This window comes from Tenrec ecaudatus, chromosome 2, assembly GCF_050624435.1.
Source record: "Tenrec ecaudatus isolate mTenEca1 chromosome 2, mTenEca1.hap1, whole genome shotgun sequence".
Lineage (NCBI taxonomy): Eukaryota > Metazoa > Chordata > Mammalia > Afrosoricida > Tenrecidae > Tenrec > Tenrec ecaudatus.
This window is the reverse complement of record NC_134531.1, coordinates 150,544,150-150,562,758: the sequence shown is the minus strand read 5'-3', so window position 1 is coordinate 150,562,758 and position 18,609 is coordinate 150,544,150. Positions and strand designations below refer to the sequence as shown.

At 41.3% G+C, this 18,609-nt stretch overlaps 1 pseudogene; it reads right to left on the bottom strand.

Annotated features, from left to right (window-relative positions):
- The window catches only part of LOC142440148 (U11/U12 small nuclear ribonucleoprotein 48 kDa protein-like), a 41,141-nt pseudogene extending 23,318 nt beyond the window's left edge, over window positions 1–17,823 (bottom strand).
- Window positions 17,824–18,609: the final 786 nt, after the last annotated feature.

Here is an 18,609-nt window from a genome sequence, read left to right as displayed (position 1 = left end):
AGTCCGCCTGGACCTCTTCCGAGATGTGTTTGTTTTCTGGTAGTCCGTGGTTCTTTCAGTGTTTTTAGCCAACGCCATAATTCAAATGGATGAATTCCTCTGTGGTCTTCCATATTCTTTGTCCAACTCCCACCTGTGTCTGATATGATGAAAAGTGCCAGGCCTTAGATCAAGTACACCTTAGTCCTCAGAGTGCTCTTAAGAGTGTAGATGGTCTCACGCAGTAGGCTGACTTAGTGCAATCTGCTGCTTGATTTGTTTGACTGTTGCTTCAGTGAGTAGTGACTGTCGATTCAAGCAAAATGAAATCCTGGGCAGTTTCCATCTTTTCTCTGTTGATCATGATGGTGTCTGTTGGTCCAGTTGTGGGAATTTTTGTTTCCTTATATTGAGTTGTAATCCATAGTAAGTACTTCTTGGCAGCATAACGGAATGAATAAACAACAGAACAAGTGAATGAATAAACGAACTATTCATACATGAACATTAAGCAGCATGTTTACTGTGAAAGAAAAGCAAAAAGTGCCATAAAATGTTCGAGAGTAGAAAGGGGGAACCAATTACAAGGATCTCCATAGAACCTCCTCCCTTGGGAGGTGGACAATAGAAAAGTGGGTGAAGGGAGACGTTCAACAGTGCAAGATAAGACAAAATAATAATAATTTATAAATTATCAAGAGTTCATGAGAGAGAGGGGAATGAGGAGGGAGGGTAAAAATGAGGAGCTGATGCCAGGGGCTCAGATGGAAAGTTATGTTTTGAGAATGATGAGGGCATCAGATGTACGAATGTGCTTGACACACAATGGATGTATGGATGCATCGTGATAAGGGTTGTATGAGCCTCCAATAAAATGTTTTTTTAAGTGTTCAAGAGAAGGACTTGGCTGAGGTGGTGTATGGTGATAATGGGGATAACTTAAAGATGGGGCTGGAGAGAGATGGGTTCAACAGAGCTTTATAACATGAATGAACATCATTTCTTGAAGGCTGTGATATGGGAGGTAGGTGACTACACGAGGTTGGAAAGTGAACAAGCAGGAGCTGTCAAAGATCAGTTGCTGTTTAACTTCATTTTCCCAGGCTTCCAAACTGAATATGCAATTCAAATCAGTTTAATATGCATGAGTAACTATTTTCCAAGTTGTTTATACAGAAAAACTGCAAAACAGTGAGCTTGATTTTCAAATTTGTGACTCTCTCGCTGACAATAAAGAGATAAAAGTGGTTATTTTTATAATATCTGTGGGAATCAATTGGTAGCAGTCCCTCTATGATGCTTTCTTAAACACACCCTCCCTTAATCTCCTGATATTTCTATAAGGTTTCCATGGTTCGGTTTCCATGACACCATAATAGTCATTTTCATTCATTCTACCACACGCACACACACGCACACGCACACACAAAATGGCCAGGGAAATCCGCCTTCTTCTGCATTGGACCAACTGCATCTGACTATTCCCTGATGCCCCACACATGCACCCAGAAACAAAGCAGTATTCCTAGCGCAGAACTAGCTTCCCGGGTGCGTAACAAGAACTAACAAGTGACTTGCAGCTTGGATTAAAATAGCTTTCACAGCATTTTGATTTTTGTGGATCATCTGATTAATATTTATAAAAAGTCATTTCCAAGCTAAGTGTTCTTCTATTCTGGACTCTAAACGTCATTCTTTTGAGATTAGTTGCTAAAGAAAAACACTCTTGTTCTAAAAAGTACAAATAAACATCTCTCTCCTTACCCCCCCAAAGCCACGGTCATTCTAGTATCTTGCTTGCAAAGCCTAGTAGGAAAGGAGATTATTTTTATATATGTGCATAAAGCATGATTTTCTTCCTCCCTTAGTCTCTTATTTAGAATTATTGGCTCCATAACCATCCTGAGGATGCCCTGGGGCTAGTTTTATTTGGGGACCTCATTTCTTTGACAGGGATGTTTCAGCTGAGTTAATTCACACGTTCCAAGAGATCTTTACTTTCTGGATCCAAAATGTGCCCTTCTGTGGCAGCGTGGGCTATTGCCGCTTTGGTGTGGTTACTGAGAGATATGTGTCTCTGCAGAGACTTTCATGTCATCATGCTATGATGGCTAAATAAGCAGAGGGTGCACTCAGTCACTCAGGCCTCCTCCTCTGACCACACATGCTGGCATGTTCTCAGGCGGAAACGCATCTGTCGATGGTGGACGATCCCTACGGAAACAATTGAGAGGTTCCAGTGCTTTCTCGACTAAGGGTTCCTACAAGGGTACAGCCACATGGACCGCATCTGAAATATCCCTAAAGCATTCGGATTCTATCCCACGGAGAATTCAGTTCCGTTGAATGGCACTTTGCCCAGAGTGACTCCTGAGTGCCACCACGCAAGTAAGTGGTTAGTTGTCAAAGCTCTGTGTGTTGAGCAGCAAGGTGGAGAGACAGCAGACCCTCTTGCATCATTAACAGTATGGAGCTCAGTTTGTAATCATCCACTTTCTATTGATCTTTGCCCATCTCTTCCCAAGTGTGTGGTGTTCTTAAGTCCATAAGCACAACAAAAGTCCAACAAGGCTCTGACATAGTGGTGCCCCTTCCTGGTGTCCCTGAGAACTTGGCTCTGCCCTGATGTGTGCAATGTGCTTATAGACACATAACTGGGACGCTGGGATAGGCATATCACAAAAACAACGATATGTTTAATTACTAAAAATCTCCTTGGGAATCAAATCCTAAGTAAGAACATGAAAGTTTTAATAGGCTGTTTTTACACTATAATGCAGTGATCGACTGTCTTTACAAATATGAGCACCGTTGCTCTATGTCTCTTTGGGGGCATGATGTGTTATGGGTGAAGGAAGGGGAGCACATCTGCTCATGCTTAGGACCCTTCAGAGTTTTCTCATTTCTGGCCAGGGTTTCTAATGCCTTGCTAACCTCATGCTTAGCTCCTTAAACCTGTTTCTCCATGGACCAACCAACTAGCTCCCCCAACCCCTTGGATTCCTCCTTGACCATCTGTTATCTTCTCTCCCACCCACAACCCTCAACATATTGTTCCCAGTGCTGGAAAAATGGCAGCACAGTAGTCATTGGCCTTCTGCTAACCAGGAACCCCTTTCAAAATTCCTCATATCTCAGTTCAAGCACTGCTCCTAGGCAAGGGCACCCTGGTCCTCACAGACTGTCATCTCAGACATTCTCATAGGAACTACTCCTCACCTTCAGAGCACTTGAGATAAAGTGAATCAGTATGGCCCTTCTAGCCATAATCACTTATGTGATATATCATATCTCCTAGCCTCTATCTGTGTGGTTATGATCCCATTTTTGGAGGCAGTTACAGTATTCAGGTGGGATACAGCCTGAGTCTCCACCGTAGGAGAGAGTATGAAGCAAGTCGGCCTTCTTTGTTTGCTTGGGGAAACATTTTGCTAAAGGACAAAAGCCACCCCTCCATCAAAGCCGTTCCTGTGTAAGAACCACTTTGGAAGCATATTTGAGTTCTCTTTCTGAAGTAGCAGAGGCTGAGACCATAGGCCCCTGATGCTGAGGCATAGTGAGATCTTAAGACAGAGCAAAGGAGTTAGGCTAAGACCAGAGGCCCATACAAGGAGACCATGAGCTAGAACAGGGACAGCACAGAGACTGTGAGGCTGGGAGGCAGCAGACTGGCTTCCTGATCCATGAAGGGGCTGAGAACTTGAGAGAGACTTGTCTACTTACCGAGGAGAACCAGTGGCTGTAACCTTACTGTTTATTGATCCTTTAACTTCCCTAATAAACCCCCCTAATCGTGCGTATCATCTGTGAGTTTGGTGTGGCCATTGCAACAGCATAGAAGTAGAGTGCTGTGGGAGGAACAATTGACATCAGAAGAGATAAAAGATAAAGGATGGAGACATGGCTGACCTCTGCCCCGTGATGAAAGGAGGAAGCCAGGGGAGGTCAGACAGGCCCATGCCGTTTTTTCACAGCAATTGACTCAGTGATAATTACATAATCATTGAGTGCTTCTTTACTAGTGGCAGTTTCCACCCCAGATTTTGTAAATTCTATGAAAACAGAGAACAGATCTGTCTGCTCACCATTATATCCTTAGCCTGTAAAATAGGACCTGGCAACAGTCGGTTCCCAACAAATATACACCGAATGAATGAATGAATGAATGAATATGTACCTGCCTGCGAGGTGGGAGATTGCCAATGTGACTTATAGAGTATATTTTCGGTTTTCATTAATTTGAGCTGGTTCTGATAAATAGAAAGTAGACATGACAGTGTTCTTCCTATGAATCAACTTCAGTAATTCCATTTAATGAATCAGCATTCATTCAGTCACATAAACACAATGAATGATTCATGTGTTTCCGGCTATCATTCTAAGAAGAAAAATCTATTTATACAACTTACTAATATCCATATAAATACCATGTCTTGTTAACTATGCATCTGTTTTCATTTCAACTTAATCACGGAAACAGCAATTACTCTTCTCTAACACCATTAACAGCCTCCTAATGTGCCAGGGATGAATTACTCAAAAACAAATGTTTAAATACATTAGCAGTGACCAATTGAGTGTTATGTCACACACACTGACCCTGCTGCCTGCGGTGGTCACCTACCCTTGATGTTCTCCTTCCCTCTCCGACCCCCCACAGTGGAGCAGTGGGTGGAATTTGGAAAGGCTCCAAACAGATAGACCGAAGAGTACAAATGCGTATGCTGAAGCACACAGAGACGTGATGCTGGAAGGCACCGCCCCCACTGCTGACTGGTACACTACAGATGGGAATGCATGCTTGATTGTGCCCCAGATCATTCAAATAGTTGCAGAATGGAGAAAGGTTGATAAAAAGCACATGGGGACTCAGAGAGCTTAAAATAGTCAAGATTGCATTCCAAGGCCAGATTTGAATTCTAGCTACCATGGAAAAACTGGCTTAGGGAGAGATAGGCAAAGCATGATTCTGCCAGCAAATTACATTAAATATAGAAACCAAAGCCTTTTAGAATTACCTTATCTTTGACTTCCAACTATACAGCCTAATCTTGCCTAAAGGATCCAACAGTGATGGAGTCATAGAAAATGCGGTGTGTAGTTCACAAAAAAAATGCCCTCTTAGAGGATATGTCCCATGAGCATGGTGGTGGTGAGTCCTAGGACACCGAATGTCCCTAAGATAATGATGCATTGTGGGTTCTGCTACTTTTAAACCTGTCGTGTTTATCAGAATATTTTTTATACCCTGAATGAATTTACATTGACTTTCTCTCATAGCAATCATCCTCCTAAATTTATTCTTTATATTATTTTCAAAGAGCAAAGTAATGCGTGATAATTTAAACATTAGATAGGTACATTGATGGATAGATCTAGTACCCTGAACTGTTAACTTAGGGGTTGGCAGTTCAAACTTACCCAGTGGCACTGTGGAAGAACGACCTGGTGACCAATGACATGGTGTTGTCAAGAGTTGAAATCAACTCAGCAGCAGTGGGTTTGGCTTTGATTTCACACAACTGTCAATCTGTCATACTGTGGTAGTTGGAATATTGCTTCAATGCTGGAATCCATGCTACCGGTATTTCAAATACCCCCAGAGTCACTCACAGCAGACAGGTGTCAGTGAGCTTCCAGTCAAAGATAGACAGGAAGAAAGGCCTAGCGATGTTCTTCCAAAGAGCAGTCACTGACAACCCAAAGACTCGCAATCAAATATTGCTCACTGTAGGGCTACAGAATGAATGTACAGCAATCCTTGGTTGGAAGGCAATCAAAATACCCTGTGACCACAGCAATGCACTTGAGCATCCCAACGATCCTGAAGGTGGCAAAGGACCACTCAGGTCCACATGGAGTCAGTGCCAACCTGAATGCCGCCAACAACAGCTTTACGGACTAGTACAGACATGTCAAAAGCAACAGTCCCTCGCTTTTCTCCTCCTGCCAGATAGCACAACCCCTTTCTTAGAGAAGCCTGTTGCTAACAATTTTCTATGTTTAATTTTTAAAAATACAGATAAGATCCTACTGTAGACACCACTCAGTAATCTATTTTCTTTTTCTGTAAAACACATCTTAATGTACCATTGAGGGAAGGTGGGTAAAGAGTACACGGAACTTTTCTGTTTCTTTCAGCATTATGATAACACCACATGGACGGCACCATGTGAATTTACATGGCTGTTGTGTATGGTGTCTGGACCTGTGTTTTACAATCTCAGGAAATGGTCAGGACAGTTTCACTATTGCCAGATTTGCATTTTTGTAAGAAATATCTAACCAGAGCAGATATAAGCAAATTGCCAAAAGCTTGGTGTGTATTTCCCCGAAGTTGCCTCTGCTTTTAGGCTCTGCCTTCTCCTACAAGATGCACATGTGCACCAGATTCGTCCATGTGTTCGGAGGAAAGCGCTTAGGAGGTCCGCATGACTGAGCAGCCTTCAACCCTGACACAATCAAACAAGCAGAACCGTCTGCAAACTCAACAAAGAGAAGAAGAGGTGCTTCCCCAGGTTTGTTGGGGGAAAAAACAAACAGCAAAGAAATAATGAACTTCTTTTAAAGTTTTTTCTTAAAGTTGTACAGTAGACAATCCTTTTAAGATGGCACCTTTTATTTGACAATAATTGATAAATTTAATCAAAATGAAATGCCTAAACCAATATATATATATATATATATTCTACCTTTACGAAATGAATGAATTCCTACTATGAGAATGGGTTTCTTTAAATGTTAATATTTGTCATTATAAGATATATCCACTTAGATACTTATTCATGTGACATATTTAGAAAACTCCACTATGGGTAGGAGATGCTTTGGCTAGAAATCTCACCTGAACTTCTCCCATGAAGAGTGAGAACTCTACCACTGACCACCTCGGTGCACCTCATGAGGAAGCACCACCCACTTACCACTAGACACCGTCTACCGCCACAGTGTTGAGGAGATTTCAGACGCCGTCTACATGAGTGTTTCCCAGCGTGCCCTGGGCCACTGGAATGATCCAAGGGGCTAAATAAGCGTATATCTCTACTTTATCCTCAAGTGAGGGGGATTTTTGCAAAAGTTTGTCATAGCCAGGGGCCACTGAGTTTTGTTGTTTTGTTCTAAAAAATGAAGAAGTCTAGGGTAGGGGCATTTTGTTCTATTGTGCTTAGAGTCTCCATCAGTTGTTGAAGAACTGCTTGATAATGCCTAACCCCGGTACAGGTGCAGCACACGAAGCTCGGTCTTAGTGTACCCAGAAGAATAAAGCACTCTCTACACCCCCACCCCTCCCGCCCGGCCAGGCATGCCGTTTAAACCTGAGGTTTTTAGTCTTTTTCTGAAGCTACAGGCTGCTTTGAGAATCTGCAGAGAACTCTTGTTTGTTGTTGTTGTTGTTGCTGCTGCTGCCGCTGCTGCTGCTGTTAAGTGCCGTGGAGTCAGTTCCAAAGCATAGCTTCCCCACATAAAACAGAATTAAGCACTGCCCGGTCCTGGGCCATCCTTACATTTGTTCTTATATTTGAGCCATCCTTGCAGCCACTGCGTCAGTCATGATGTCGCAGGTCTTCCTTCAAACACAGCAGGGCTAGAACCGTATGCGTGTACTAGCCTTCACAGGAGCCCTGGTGGCTCAGGGATTACACAGGGGGCTGCTGGTCTCAAGGGCAGCAGGAGGAGGAGAAACACGGGGCTTTCTACTCCCACAAGTTACAGGCTCACAGCCCACAGGGACAGCGCTAGCCTGTCCTATAGGGTCACTGCAAGTCCCATCGACTCGATGGCAGTGAGTTTAAGGTTTGAGGGTTTTTTGAGCTATACTTGTACATCAGTGTTACCTAATATTCAGAAACTTGGAAACCAGCAAGTAATCCAGAGACCTTCTTGGTACGATCTTCTCGTGGTCTCTTGAAAGTCCAAGATGGTCAACTAGAAAATGTAGAGTTCATCCCGCTGACATGTCCATTCGTGAGGAAAGCTGTCAGGTCCGGCAGTACTTTTCGCTCATAGCAGCCTCCTCCTGTGGTAAGCAGATTCAGTTTTCTGAGGAGGAGGTCCTGTGGTCAGAGAGACAGGGCTAACCCAAAGCCACTCAGCTAGAAGTGGGCAGAACTTCCACCAGAATTCAGACCCATGCCATGCTCTCTTTGCCAAAAGGTGTCTAAATGACTAACACAGAGCAAAATGCTATAAGCAGAAATTTAAATAGAAACCCCAGTACTCATGATTTGGGCAGGTTTTGAGGATTATCTTTCCACATGGCCATTTTCAGCTGAAGAGAGTATTCCTGTTCTGCGTAGGCTCCTGTCTCTCTTTCTCCTTTATATCATTAGATGCCTCCCTCCACACCCCCCAACTTAATAAAGTACATAGTCTTCAAGGACGGAGATGACAGCTGCCTTAATCCCAAATCCCCCGGGGCCTAGCACAGCACACAGTACTCCTTCTTCGGTGAGTGGATGCAAATGCGTTAAACAAAGAAATATACGGAACCCACCACCATCTAGTCCATTCGGGCTCACAGCAAGTCTACAGGACTACCCTTCTGAGTTTCTGAGATTGCAAATCTTGCACGAACGTACAAATCCTTGTCTTTGTCACATGGAGCAGCTAGTGGCTTAGAACTACTGACCTTGTGGTGAGCACTCCACACATAACTCACTCTAATACCAACCTTCCTGATTTCATTAGTAACATTATCTTCTCCTTTCTCTGTTCATGATTGACCTTCAAAAAATATGGCTACGACATGAAAAAGATCAGCAGTTCATTGACATATTACTCTTTAGTCCCTTCTATACATTTTACCTCCACCTCCCCTATATTTTCTAAAACACTTTGTGATATTTAGTGACAGGACAGGGAACAAGCTGGGTTGAATCCAGTTAAAACAGTTAACACTAAGCGGTCTTATACATAATCACAATGTAATCCATGTTATATACCAAAATAGAAAAAAATAAAGACATCTTAAGCAATAACATAATAATTTAAGTCAGTTGCAGGGTTTGGATAATTTTTTTAATGAAAGCTTATTAAAGGGAGGAGGAGAGGGGGTGCAGGGAAATAAGGCTATAACTTACCACCCAACCCAAGTCAAATGATGGCCTCAGCAGTGATATGTTTGTTAAAACAAACCCTAAAGGAGTGGTTTAGCCACTCCTGGATTTGGAAACGCTACTCAGCTCTCGCAGAAAGGAGTAGGGAGTGTCTGCGTTCCACTTGGGTACACTGAACACCTTGAGGGCAGGGTCTCTTCCTAGCCCACCTTTGTATTCTAGAAAATTGCTTGGCACCTAATGAGCCCTTAGTAAGTTTTTATTAAATGTAATCCTCAAAGTAACAACCTTGCTGACATTAACTATGTTCATTGCATTGTGCAACCTTTTTATTCCCAAGTGAAGACTGGAGACCGTGATACTTAACTTTGGCCAGTACGTTACATTACATTATACAGCTTAGCATCTCAGCCAAGGGCGCTGTACTTTGTCATCCTGAGCTGAGTATGGCTCCTTATTTTGGATTTTCACTCCTCTCTGGACTCTTTCTAGGAGTCCTAGTGGTGTGGTGGGTTGACCTTGCTAAACACTAGCCACTCAAATCAAGCAAGATGAGGCTTTCTGCTCCTGTAAACACTGATAGGCTCAGAGACCCACTGGGGAACTTTTTCCCTGTCCTATGGGGTCACCATGAGTTGGAATGACTCAATGACCCTGAAAGAGCTTCTTTCCACTATTCATTTCAGCCCTGCTGGACAATGCTCATCCCCCATGGATGACTGAAGGAGGTAAATGGTGGAGCTGGGTATGCACCAAGGAAACCATCAAGGTAAAAAGTCAACTTTATAAAGACTCGACCGACTCCTAAAACAATGGCTGACAATACACAGCGTTAAGACCAGCCAGCATGCTCTTCCGAGGCAGAGATGGCAAGATTTTGTAGGGTTCCCATGGGGTTTATGGAAGTCACATGACCATTTAAAGAGCACAGGAAATGCTATTGTAGCTGGTGGTTTCAAACTGTTGGGAAGACTGACTTGCAGCTGGAAATGATTTTACCCCAAAATGAGTCAAAACGCAGAGGAGTTAGAGGAACCAGGAGAACAATTGTCAGAGCAAAGCACAGTCGTAGTGACGTGAGTTAACAGCTGCTTTTTGAGCAGAGTCAGTTGGCAGTGGGTTGAGTTGTGTGCTTACAACATGAAGCTCTGATGGTTTCCCTACGAAGACGCACCCAGTCCAATGCAAACACAAGGTGGCCCAAGACAACCTTCCTTCTTACTTTCTTTGACGAAATTTTCTTGGCAACAAGAAAATCTGGATTGAGGGAAACAGTGGTAGTAGTCAACATTGAATCATTCCACTTTGTCTAAAGCCCCCTCCTTTCATCTGGGCGGAGAAGCCTAAGGGCCCTGAGGAAAGGGACCAGGCAGACCAACTCCACACCTCTACTTCTTCTGCTTCCTGGACCCACACTGACTGAACTGAAGCCTGGTCACTCTCCACAGCACCTAATCTAGCACCTTGGCACTTAATAAATATTGACCACTACCAAACGTGCTTGCAGGAAACAGCTCCTTGGCACTTGTGCACTTTGCAAAACTCAACTGACGCATTAATTAGAAGAAGTGATTGCATGTGCTACAGAATATTCTTTTAATGTTCATTTCAAAGCACCTGTTCCAGAAAATCGCTTCCAGTCTAAGAAAGCATGACTCCATTTTTAAAAAATTAACTGGAGGTGAAATTCATCTGTGAAGTCAGTACATACTTGAGAGCCTATTATGTGGCAGAAGAGTCCTAGTGGCACATCCGGTTAATCACTGGGTTAATCATTGCTGCTCCCTGCAAGGGCTGTGTTTCAGACCCACCAGCTGCCCTGCTGAAGGAGGAGGAGAAGCCCTAAGTGGCAGTTCTGCTCCGGCCTGTAGCATTGCTGACTCAGAACTGACTCAGTGGCAGTGAGTATAGATGGCAGATATTTACTGTCTAGCTATTAGGAGCACAGCAATGAAGAAGAAGGACAAGCTTTGCAGTAATCATATTCTAGAAAGTAGGAGTAAATACTCAAACAAATACATGTACCACTCTATAAAGAATAGGATTCATCTTCGATTGGTGACATTCGAGTGAAAGACCAAAATGGAAGGAAATGACAAGGTGTTTATGAGTTTCTAGAGAGAGATCCAGGTAGACAGAAAAGTACAAAAACAAAAAGCCTGATGTTGAGACATGCTTACACATGCACGTGGCACATCAGAGAGGCCAGTGTGCTTCAATGAGTAAAAAGGAAAGTAAGAGAAGGGTAGAGCGGAGAGAGAACAAGTTGAGTAGTGCCGGGTTTTCCAGGTCAGGGTGACGAAGCTGACTATCATGGAAAGACACTGCAAGCTTTTGCTTAAGTCATAATCAGGTGGGTCTTTGTGTTAATACCTCGAGTAACATTAAGAAGCATACAAGAAAGAAGGCCTGCTTCCAGTCAAAGTTGGATTGAAACCTCTTCTGGATATAGCATAGCAGCATCCTAGATACAGGAACATAAATGCAGGTATGTGAGGTTACGGACATTAAAGGGAATTCCTCATAGAACCAACAGGAATGCGCAAGCACTGGGTTGAAAATTGCTGTGAGATTACCTGCCAGTTCTGCTTATTTAAAGTCTGGAGTTTTATAAAACCCTTCATATGGGGGATAGAAGACAAATCCAAAGATTTGTGTAGGGTTAGGGTTACGGTTAGGGTTAAGATTTGTGTAGGGTTAGGGTTAAGGTTAGGATTAGGGTTAGGGTTAAGATTTGTGTAGGGTATGGTTAGGGTTCAGGTTAAGATTTGTGTAGGGTTAGGATTAGGGTTAGGGTTAAGATTTGTGTAGGGTTAGGGTTAGGATTAGGGTTAAGATTTGTGTAGGGTTAGGGTTAAAATTTGTGTAGGGTTAGGGTTAGGGTTAGGATTAGGGTTAAGGTTAAGATTTGTGTAGGGTTAGGGTTAGGGTTAGGATTAGGGTTAGGGTTAAGATTTTTGTAGGGTTAGGGTTCAGATTAGGGTTGGGGTTAGGGCTAAGATTTGTGTAGGGTAGGGTTAGGGGTAGGGTTAAGATTTGTGTAGGGACAACTGCTGAAACCAAAGTGGGTGAACAAGTAAATGTGGTGAAGAAAGCTGATGGTGCCCGGCTATCAAAAGAGATAGTGACTGGGGTCTTAAAGGCTTGAAGATAAAGAAGCGGCCATCTAGCTCAGAAGCAACAAAGCCCACATGGAAGAACACACCAACCTGGGTGATCGAGTGGTCCCAAAGGGATCAGTTATCAGGCATCAAAGAACAAAAAAATCATCATATCATTGGCTGCACACCTCCATGATAGGATCGCTGAAGACAAATGGGTGCATAAGCAAATGTGGCGAAGAAAGCGGATGGTGCCCGGCTATCAAAAGAAATAGTGTCTGGGGTCCTAAAGGCTTGAAGGTGAACAAGCAGCCATCTAGCTCAGAAGCAATAAAGCCCACATGGAAGAAGCACACCAGCCAGGCTATCACGAGGTGCCCAAGGGACCAGGTATAAGGCATCATGCAAAAAAAAAAAAAAAAAAGAAAGAATATATGTATGGATATATATATATATATATATATATATATATATATATATATATATACCATATTGAATGAAGGGGGAAGTGCAGAGTGGAGACCCAAGACCCAAGTGTTGGCCACTGGAGATCCCCTTATAGAGGGGTTTAGGAGAGGAGATGGGTCAGTCAGGGTGTGAGGTAGTACTGATGAAGAACACAGCTTTCCCCCAGATCCTGGATGCTTCCTCCCCCCAACTACCATGATCTGAATTCTACCTTGCAGGGCTGGATAGGGCAGAGGTTGTACACTGGTACATATGAGGGCTAGAGGCACAGGGAATCCAGGGTGGATGATACCTTCAGGACCAAGGGTGTGAGGGGCGATGCTGAGAGAGTGTAGGGTGAGTGGGTTGGAAAGGGGGAACTGATTACAAGGATCCACATGTGACCTCCTCCCTGGGAGAGGGACGTCAGAGAAGGGGGGGAAGGGAGACTCCGGATAGGGCAAGATATGACAAAATAACGATGTATAAATTACCAAGGGCACATGAGGGAGGGGAAGCGGGGAGGGAGGGGAAAAAAAAGAGGACCTGATGCAAAGAGCTTAAGTGGAGAGCAAATGCTTTGAGAATGATTGGGGCAGGGAATGTATGGATGTGCTTTATACAATTGATGTATGTATATGTATGGATTGTGATAAGAGTTGTATGAGTCCCTAATAAAATGTAAAAAAAGAAAAGGGAAAAAAGAGTTGTATAAGCCCCCAATAAAATGATTTAAAAAGAAAAAGAAAAAGAAAGAGATTTTTGTAGGGTTAGGGTTAGGATTAGGGTTAGGGTTAAGATTGGTGTAGGGTAGACAAACACTCGGTCGGAAAATAAAATGGCCCTCATTGTTGATACCTCATTGGTTAAAAAAGAAAAGAGTCAGCTTATATCAGGCCGTTGCTGAGTCTAGGCTTGAGGAAGAATGCTATGTTTAAGAAATCCTTCTGAGAATTCCTAAACATAATTCAACAATAACATTGACTGGGAGCCATAATTCATAATTTTTCATAATGAATTAAGAAAATGTAAGAGGCTTAAGTTGAAGATTGTCCCCCAAATCCTCCTTATTCCAAAACAAAACTCACAGATAAAGTTCTAAAACATGAGTTCGTCATTAAAATTAGTGAATACATGAGAAAATAATCCATTGTGATATACAGATGACAGAAGCAATATGTGGTAGAATTTGATGGACCAAAAGGCTACTGATATCCAAAGCATTAGCTATAGAATGTAAAAATGCTTAAAGAAATAAAAGGGAAAAATGCGGAACTGATGCCAGCGGCTAAAGTGGAGAGCAAATGTTTTGAGAATGATGAGGGCAATAAATGTACAAGTGTGCTGTGCACAATTGATGTATGTATGGATTGTGATGAGTTGTATGAGCCCCAATGAAACAATTTAAAAAGAAATAAAAGATGATATTGAAATTTTAACAAAAATAACGCATTATCACAATTGGCAAAGAAGAATCAGTTTGCTCTCTAGAAATGAAATTATTAAAATTGGGAATTTAGTGAAAAGCATATGTGTCATAAAAGAGAAATGAACTACCTGGAAGATAGAAATAATAAAACACAAATTTAAAAGGATGTAAACATTTTCAAGAGAATAGTAGACATAAGAAATTGTAATAAAGGCCAATATAAATGTTACTGGAGTTTTGGAAGATCATAGAAAAACAGGGGAATAGAAATAGTTGAAGAACAAAAGGCTCAAATTTCACAGAATTTATTAAACTAGTTCTCAAATTCAGAAACTCCAGTAATATTTGGGAGAAGGAAATAAGGGGAATGAAGAAGAGGAAAGAGAATAAAATTGGGCAAATGAAAAGAACTGCTCAGATATATGGTGACACTGCATTACTGACAATAAGAAGAAAATGTCCAATGTATGTGCTGTCAAGGGTCACGTCATAAGGAACAGGGCCAGGGAGGTGTCCGTCTCCATAACCTTCAGGCCAGAAGAAGTAGAAGGTGCCTGGCTGTTGCTACCACCGCTCTGCAAAGAATCCCCCGAAGACATGAATCTAGGACAATTGGAAGTCATCAAACTGAAATGGTATGCATAAATATCAATCTATTAGACATTAGTGAGGTGAAATGAATGCTGTTGGTCATTTTTAATCAGAAAACCATATGATTTGCTATGCTGGGAATAAGAAATCAAGAAGAATGGCATATCATTCATCTTCAAAAGAACACATCACTATCTTTTTCAAGTGCAATGTTATCTGTAATAGGGTATTATCTATACAACTACAATAGAATCCACTTACCACATCTATTATTCAAGTTTACACAAAAACCACTAGAGTTACTGAAGAAATTGAAAGATTCTACCACCTTTTCCAGTCTGAAATTGTTCAAACATGCATTGATAATTATTGGCTATCAGAATGCAAAAGGTGGAAGCAAAGAAGAAGAAATAGACTTGGAGAAATGAGCTAGAGGTTACATGATAGAAATTCACAAGACCAATGACTTTTTTCATTGCTAATAAAATAATAAAAATTTCTAATAAAAATTGTTCTTTGGTGCTGCTGCTTAGGACAATTGTTACTCATTGAGGCCCTGAATACAACAAATGGAACATTGCTTGACCTTACGCCATCCTTCTACTCCTTGTTATGTTTGAGTCTGTTGGTGCAGAGAAGTATCAGTAAGTCCACATGGAAGAAGCACACCAGCCTTCGTGATCCAAGAATTGTAAACAATAAAATCCAAATCCAGTGGACGGAACGGTATTAGAGCTTAAATTCGAACCACCCAGTGTGTTGAAGCTGGGGCTGACAGTGGAAGCCCAAATTCCATCTGCAGTGTGCCAATGTGGATTAAGTCTTTGGTGACTGCCTTCTGCATATATGAATATAGCCTTTCTATCAGACAGCATTGTAAAGTAGATTTTTGCAAATGTTGTTAGGTTACAGTATAACATCATTTGATTTCCATTTAAATTCCAGGTTTTTAATATTTTTTATTTCTTTTTTTAATGGTTTGAGGCATAAGTGTTGATTGAAAAACAATGGTGTGAGCGCTGAAGAGATCTCCTAATCAAAGCAGTTACCATTGAAATTCCAGCATATGTGTTATAATGGTTAAAGCATACCATACACACCTGTGCATAAGCTGAGTTTTTCAGCACATTTTAATGCAGTTTTTGTGGTAAAATTAGGTGCCTTGTCTGATATTCGGTCAGCAATATACAGTAATCAGTACATACACAAATACTTCATTTATATACTTTTTTTCATTTGTGACTATGATGTGTTTCTCTTCCCTCTATTTCCTTCTTCCTGAGTTGAAGTTTCTATCCCTATCTTTACTTTCTTTCGTTTGTGTTGGCTCCTACTTTGATCCCTTCTCTGTTGTGAATATTCACCATCCAACTAGCTGTCCCCAGATGGCCATGAATCTACAGAAGCTGATCCCCTGTCTTCCTCCTTGATAGCACTATCATCTACTTTATCCTGCTCATCTTGCCACTGATGACTGAGTTCCTCCATGTGCACATGTATCGCATCAAAGAAAAGCGCCGTCTATGTGAACATCCTTAGCTCTGTAGAACTGGCATCTTCTTTGATAATCAATCGCTTCTGCCAGGATGTCAAGGTATGATTTTCAGCTATTTCCTTGATTGACATTAGCAGCCAAGGTTACAAAAAGATCGCTGTCATTTTCAGTGATGTGAGAATTGGAGTGCTTCTCCTTTTTTGTTTCTTCAACTACAAAATCAAAGATTTTGGAAGATCAGCTTGAATGACATGACAACAGCACCATTTGCGCTTCAGAGGGAATTCACAGACTTCGAAGAATAAAGCCCCCGATCAAGTTTAGTCCAGAGCAAGCAATATTATTGAAGGAAACATGTAGCAAAAACCCCCATGTTAGTTGATCTTCTTTGAATACAAGAACCACCACCATCTTGTCCATCTGTTGTTAGATTGCTTAATTATTCATAATTGTGTTTCCTTATTCAAAGTTGTATTATTTTTGTGACTAGATAAACATTTATGTTAATATCATCAATATGGTGTCAAATAGTATAGAAGATCTTCGGAAGATAAACACTGTAGAGTTTTGATTAACATTAGGAAATACTAAGATCAGAATTTTATTGAATTCATTATTTTAGAGTGTAAATGTATACATTTCATGGGAACATGCAGTATGTGATTTTTGTCCTAATCAGTGGTTTTAAGAACCAGGATTATAGAAGAGTTATATATTAACATTGATCATTATATATTAGCAATTATTATTCTTCATTAGCTTCAAAATTCTTTAAAATACCTAATTATCCTTGGGGATTGCATTTGAAAAAATAATGGTTGCCAACAGGATTAGCACACATACGTCGTCAAACTCCAAACCAATGATAAAGACAAGACAATTTATCCCCACCCAAATATATTCTATTATGATCTTCAATTTTTTTAATAATTTTATTGGGGGTTCGTACAATTCTTATTACAATCCAGACATACTTCCATTGTCTCAAGCACTTTTGTGCATATGTTGCCGTCATCATTTTCAAAGCATTTTCTTTCTGCTTGAGCCCTTGGTATCAGCTCCTCATTTTTCCCCTCTCCACACCCTCACTCCCTCATGAACCCTTGATAATTTACAAATTATTATTATTTTTTCATGTCTTACACTGATGTATCCCCTACTCCCTTGTCTGTTGTCCATCCCCCTGGGAGGGGATTATAGATAGGTCTTTGTGATCACTTCCCCTCCCCCCACCTCTCCCTAACCCTCCTGATATAGCTACTCTCAATATTGGTCCCAATGAGTTTATCTGTCCTGTATTCCCTGTGTTTCCAGCTCTTATCTGTATCCATATGCATGCTCTGGTCCAGCCAGATTTGTAAGGTAGAATTAGGGTCATGATAGTCAGGGGAAAGAAGCATTAAAGAACCAGAGAAAAGCTGTATGTTTCATCATTGTTACACTGCACCCTTACTGACCCATCTTCTCCCCAAAACCCTTCTGTAAGGGGGAGTCCAATTGCTTACATATTGGCGTTGGGCCTCCACTCCCCACTGCTCCCTCATTCACATTATGATTTTTTGCTCTGGGTCTTTGATGTCTGATACCTGATCTCATTTTAGAAAGTACATTCATATTCTCATAGAAAAATTCAGAATTATATATTTCATCCTCTTCTTCTTTGGTATAGTCCAGCTTTCTCAAGCTACAAGGCACAATGTGTTTTGCTAAATACAATTTAGGCATATGATGATTGGAATCATAAAGACAGACCCTGTGATAGGTAGGATTATTGTGCCAACCTGGCCAATAAATACATGTGGGGTTAATAAAGTTGAAGTTTAATCTGGCTGACTGTTGGTGACCTGCCTTATGTTACTGCCTGTGCTTTACTGAAGACTCAGCTGTCTGCTTTCTTGACTTGCACCCAGAAGCCCTCGTCAGTTGAAGAACAGCCAGTATATTAACTGTCTCACGGAACTGAGTTGAACTGAGCTATTTGTACTCCTCTGTGAACTAGTTAGCTATTTATTTCTTACATTGTATCTATCTATCAATCAATTGATCAATCAATCGATAGACAGATATAGATATATAGAATCATGAGTGTCCTAGTTTTGTTTCTTTAGAGAACTCTAACACAGATCACAACTCACCCTCTAGGATGAAAAGGAGACTGGCAAAGTAGAAGGTGTGTCTTTTGTGTGTGAAGATCCAGCCCTCACCATCACTGCATGTCAGAGACAAATATAACTTGTGTTTTTTGGGTCAATATATATACTATTGTATATAAGATCAAAATACAAAAGTCAATAACGTCAAATATTGTCATCAGCCAGGAGCAGTTAGAAAATTCATATTTTTAAAATAATACTATTATAATAGCAACCAGAAATATATTAAAGTGGGGGGAAATCCTACAAAAGACACTCTATTAAATGTTGAAAACGTAAAGCTTAAACAGTGTTTATTAAGGGCTAATCGTATATCAGCCATTATGCTGCAAAGTAGGAATACCTGTTCCCATTCTTC